The sequence below is a fragment of the Lactuca serriola genome, chromosome 3 (assembly GCF_051521515.1).
Source record: "Lactuca serriola cultivar US96UC23 chromosome 3, Lser_US96UC23_V15, whole genome shotgun sequence".
In the NCBI taxonomy this organism is placed as follows: Eukaryota; Viridiplantae; Streptophyta; class Magnoliopsida; order Asterales; family Asteraceae; genus Lactuca; species Lactuca serriola.
The window spans coordinates 83,449,004-83,455,347 of record NC_136410.1 but is presented as its reverse complement, the minus strand read 5'-3'; positions in this window follow the sequence as shown (position 1 = coordinate 83,455,347).

Here is a 6,344-nt window from a genome sequence, read left to right as displayed (position 1 = left end):
ACAAGAAAACTACCCGGGATTTGCAATGCTATTGATTGTTTCCAAAAGCTGCAACTGGAGTTGTTGCTGTTGTTGTACCTAGGGCCGGCTCTATGTAGAGGTTTTTTAAGCTAGGGCTTAGGGCCCCCAATTCTTTGGGGCCCATATTTTCCAAAATCCAAAAGTTTAGTCCATGAAAAAATCCAATCCAGTAACCACAAAATAAATGAAGCGAAAGAATAAATCAACGATCGCTGCATTTATAAAATTGAAACGACATTGCATTTTTTTACCGACTCTATTTTCTACGACATATTCATCTCATCTGTTTTTGATTTCCGAGTATAATAAAGGCTAAAGGACCCCAAATTTTTGGCTTACTTAGAGCCGCCAAAATGGTTGAGCCGCCCATGACTTGTACCTATTAGTCATTACTATTATTGTTGTATATCCGTGTATATATTGTTCTCTATTTAGCCTCCTGTAATTTAGGTAAGTTAACTATTATGTATCTATATAATTGTGTATTGATTTAATGAGAAGGCAAGGAATTCCACGGAAACCTTTATGGTATCAGAGCGTAATTCCACAGAATTCGACAAAACCCTAAAACTCATCCATTGACAGCCACGACTGTCATCTTCTTCTCGAATCAGTCATGCTCGGTGATGAACCAAACCCCACAAAACCCCTTCATCCTGTATACACTGTCAGAAACATTTAAAACAAATTCAGACTTTTTCGATGGTACCAAGGTTCCCTACTCGTCATGGGTAAAACTGTTCAAGCTCCATGCTTGCACCATATTGATGGCACCGCCCCTCCTGCAAAAACTAGTGCTGACTATGCTCTATGGAACGAAATTAATGCCATAGTTATACAGTGGATCTATGGATCAATCTCGGATGATATTCTCTCATGCATATTAGGTGACGACACAGCTTATCAAGCTTGGGAAAAGTTGAAGAAAATCTTCCTCAACAACAAGGGATCTCGTGTTGCTACCCTTGAACACGAGTTCACTAATCTTACCCTCCGATCTGTGAACTTTCTTGAAGAATACTGTCAGAAACTGAAAGACATCACTAACCAATTATCTGATGTGGAAAGTCTGGTTTCTGAAAACCGATTGGTACTTCAACTGGTTCCAGGACTACCACCGGAGTATGATACTACTGCAGCCTATATAAATCAGGCATTACCGGATTGGGAAACAGCTCAAAGAATGCTTTAATTAGAACGAAACTGATAACAAACCCGTGAGCAAACCACTATCGCCAATGTTGGTCTCACTGTAATGTAATAGAGGCGAATGTTGCATCTCACCCAACACCGAGACAACCTCACAAAAATCATGGGGGACCACCAAACTGTCAACCTCATCGTGGCCATCCCCCTCCATCTCAGCGACGTCATCGACAACAACACACCAGGAATTCTCAGTCACGCAACCCTTGCCCAAAGAACCAACATCAATTAGATCTCTCCAACTATTACAATACGCCACCATGGTTGCATATGTTGCCACCACCATCTCCCTATCTGACTCAACCTAGTTGGACACATCTGTGGTTCAAGCATCCGTGGCCAACCTCAACACCAATCTCCAGACACACCTCAAGCCAACACTGCTGCTACATTAAATTCACTTGAACCGACAAACATTGGAGCTTCTTTTTAGGCGATGACCATGGATCCACTAGAGGAGTCGGACTGGTATATGGATACAAGTGCTTCTTCCCACCTTACTGCAGATTCTGGTAAACTCCACAACTTTACAACTACAAGTCCCATAAAATCTATATTTGTTGGCAATGGTCATGACATTCCGGTTCTAGGCACCGGACACACCAAACTTTTATCCCAACCAAAACCTATTTCACTAAACAATGTTCTTCACACACCAGATATTGTAAAAAATCTTGTGGTCGTTCGCCAATTTACTATTGATAATGATGTATCTGTTGAATTTCACCCCTATGCTTTTACCTTAAAGGATCTTCAGAGTGGAATGTTCCTCTCCCCCCATAACAATACCGCAACCCTCTACAAGTTCACACCTCTGGAGATGTCTTCTTCCATTTTCCTTTCCACGACGTCACCCACCTTATGTACTTCCGGCTTGGACATCCGTCTGGAAATATTATTAACATTTTACGTTCTCGGCCATTTATTTCTTATAATAAAAGTACTAATAGTACTCATTCTCTTTGCCACTCTTGTCAAATCTCGAAACACAAAAGGCTACCATTTTATGATTCCAATTATCGTACTTTATTACCTTTTGACATAATTCATTATGATCTATGGAGGTCTCCTATTCTAAGTAAATGTAGCCATAAATACTACATGGTGTTTATCGATAATTTTACCCAATATGTGTGGGTTTACCCTCTAAAATTCAAATCAGAAACTTTTTCACGATTCTCTCAATTTCACTCTATTATTCAAACTCAATTCAACACCAAAATCAAAAGTTTTCAATGTGACATGGGTGGAGAAATCGATAATACACAATTTAAATCTTTTACATCCACACATGGCCTTGCACTTCGATTTGCATGCCCTCAAACTTGACTATAGAATGACAAATCTGAATGAATGATTCACCGACTTAATGAAATCACTCTTGTCCTTCTTGCTCATGCATCTCTACCACCCTTTCTTTGGGTCGATGCCCTTTATGCTGCCACCTACCTTTAAAATATCACCCCAACCAAAGTTCTTCATAAACAAACACCAACAACCATGTTGTTTGGTCGAAACCCCTTTTATATCCACCTCCATGTGTTTGGTTGTGCCTGTTATCCAAACCTTTCAACCCAATGTAACCACAAACTTGACACCCGTTCTATCCAATGTTTCTTCCTCGGCAATCCCGCAAATTATCATGGATACCGTTGTCTCGATCCTTTAATTGGAAAAATCTATCTCTCCCGCTACGTCACATTTGACGAGATGGTTTTCCCATTCGCTTCATCCAATCTATCCTCAACATATGAATGCCAATTCCTTTCAGATGACACTAACCTTTCCTCCACCTTCACCGAATTCTCCAACTTTCAAACACCCACTACACACCTCACTTCTACTCCATCAAATACTCTTCCTCACCATCATACACTGCCTTCTCCCCCTCTCTCCGATCCACCCACTCAGTCATCAAGACAACCCCCACTAGCCCCATCCCACCCCATGGCCACTCGATCTAGCCATGGAATTGTCAAACCACATATTCTCCTAAAACTACACACCACCAACATCTCCCCTCTTCCAAAAAACCCCCACCTTGCCTTCACGACCCTAACTGGAAACGTGCCATGATTGACGAATATAATGCTTTATGTGACAATGAGACATGGGAACTGGTGCCGCGACCTCTGGATGCTCATGTTATACGTTACCTGTGGCTTTATCACCATAAATTTCATGTTGATGGTTCCCTACAACGCTATAAGGAGCATCTTTTTGTTAATGGTAAATCTCAACAAGTTGGCATAGACTGTGATGAAACTTTCAGCCCTGTGGTTAATGCTCATGTTATACGTTGTTTGTGGCTTTATCACCATAAATTTCATGTTCATGGTTCCCCACAACGCTATAAGGCGCATCTTTTTGTTAATGGTAAATCTCAATAGGTTGGCATAGACTGTGATGAAACTTTCAGCCCTATGGCTAAACCTACGACTATTCGCACTGTTCTTACACTTGCAGTGTCTCGATCTTGGTCAATCCATCAACTTGATGTTAAAAATGCTTTTTTACATGGGAACTTAACTGAAACGGTCTACATGCATCAACCCCCGGACTTTATTGATCGTGCCCATCCTCATCATGTTTGAAATTACGAAAGACCCTTTATGGACTAAAGCAAGCCCCAAGAGCTTGGTACCATAGATTTGCCACATACATCACATCTCATGGTTTTAAAAGTGCATTAAACGATACATCATTATTTGTTTACCACCATGGGCAAGACACCGCATACTTGTTATTATATGTTGATGACATTATCTTTACAGCTTCTTCAGATTCATTTTTAAGAAGTCTCATCACTACCTTGTCACGAGAATTTGCAATGACAGATCTGGGTAATCTTCATCATTTTCTCGTCATACAGGTTCATCGCACCTCTCGTGGTCTCTTCCTCTCCCAATCCACATATGCGAGAGCTATAATTAACAGGGCAAACATGACAAATTGCATTCCTATTGCGACCCCAACCGACACTTCCTCCAAAATGAGTGCAATTGTCAGAAAACCCCTTGAAGATTGCACTCTTTACCATAGACTAGCAGGAGCTTTGCAATATCTCACCTTTACGAGACCTAACATCGCATATGCTCGTCAACAAATCTGTCTGTTCATGCATGCAATAAGGGAACCCCACTTCAACTAGTTAAAACATATTATTCGCTACATTCAGGGCACCATTGATCAAGGCCTTCACATTCATGCATCCCCAAACCTATGTATCACTGCCTATTCAGACGTTGATTGGGGGGGGGGGTGCCCCAACTCTCGCAGATCTACATCCGGATATTGTGTATTGCAAGGAGACAACCTTATCTCATGGTCCTCAAAACGTTAACCTACAGTATCTTGCTCTAGCGTAGAGGCTGAATATAAAGGCATTGCAAACGCCACTACAGAAACAAGTTGGCTTAGGAACCTGTTACCTAAACTGCGTGTGCCCATCACTAAAGTTACAATCGTTTATTGTGACAAAATCTCTGCAATGTACCACTCTGACAATCCCGTGCAACTCCAACGTACAAAAGATGTCGAAATCGACATCCATTTTGTTCGAAAACTCATCCAAATAGGAAGAATCCGAGTCCTTCATGTTCCCTCTGATCATCAGTATGCGGATATCTTCACCAAAGGTCTACATAAACAGCTTTTTCAACGCTTCAAGTCTAGTTTGAGTGTCTTCTCTCCTCCCGCTCAAACTGAGGGGGTATATTAGTCATTATTATTATCGTTGTATATTCGTGTATATATTCTTCTCTATTTAGCCTCCTGTGATTTAGGTAAGTTAACTATTATGTATCTATATATTTGTGTATTGATTTAATGAGAAAGCAAGGAATTCCATGGAAACCTTTAGTACCTGTTCAGGCCACCCTAATTGTTGCCGCCCCTGCCTGATATTCACTAAACACACTGATTAATGGATTTTCTTAAGCAAACATAAGAAATTCACAACGAGATATGAGAAAAACAAAGGATTTCAACAATTGAAGTAAATTTGTAAATAACAATTGAAGTAAATTTGTGAATATTGTACATGAGAAAGCAATTGCGATTAACAATGCAGAAAACAAAATACCTTTTAATAAGCTGGGAACCAGAAATGTGGGAGAAAATTGAAATATGTTATTTTCAATTTTGGTTATTTATTGGAGCGATATGTCATCTCTATAGATGTTTAAAGAACACGCCAATCTCTTATTTTTCCCTCTTAACATGTTGGGACAACAAGTCGTCCCTATATCTTAAAAAGTTAATAAAAATGGTCAACTCTATAGCGATGATATGTCATCCCTATAGGAAGCCTATAGTGACGACTAATGTCGTCCCTATAGAACTTGTCACGTCTTTATTCTTGTAGTGCACACACATAAGTATCCATGTTAGAATCTCGTGAGGTTGATATACCTTTTATTTGTTTTTATCTTATCCTTCTTTGGATGTAGAGCTTGATTATACGGTGGTGGTTACAGAGAAATTATGTGTATAGCTTTGGGATTGTTGCACTAGAAGTGATCATGGGAAAGCATCCTGGTGAACAGCCAATATTGCCTGTTGTTTATTAATGTTTATCTAGTGTCGGGAAATGTTGGAGATAGTCGGATTCCACTTCCCTCACCACAAGTTGAGAAAAAAGTTAATATGGTACTGAATCTCTCAAGAGCATGTTTGAACTCCAATCCACATGAAAGGTCAACAATGTGCCATGTTTAAAATCTATTGATGAAGGCCTGATATTAGGTACTTTCCATGTTCCCTATATGCATGTCGATAATATGTGTAACACTCCGATTCTCAGGTATTAATATTATGGCTTTAATTTTCAAGTTTCAAGGTCTACTCGACGAATTGGATGCCCCGACTCGTCGAGTAGCAGTGGGTTTGGGACACGTGTTTAACTGACCAACTCGCCGAGTCGGGAGAGTGACTCGACGAGTTAGAGCTGGAGGGTGAAACCCTAATTTCCTGGGTTTTGCACCATATTTAAGGCATCATTAGCCTCCCTTAGTCCCTTACAGCCTCTAGAGAGTCCAACAAACCCTTCTCATGTGAGATCTTCATTTGAGTGTGTTTTTGAGCTTTGGAAGGTGGAACTTGTGAAGGGAGCTAGA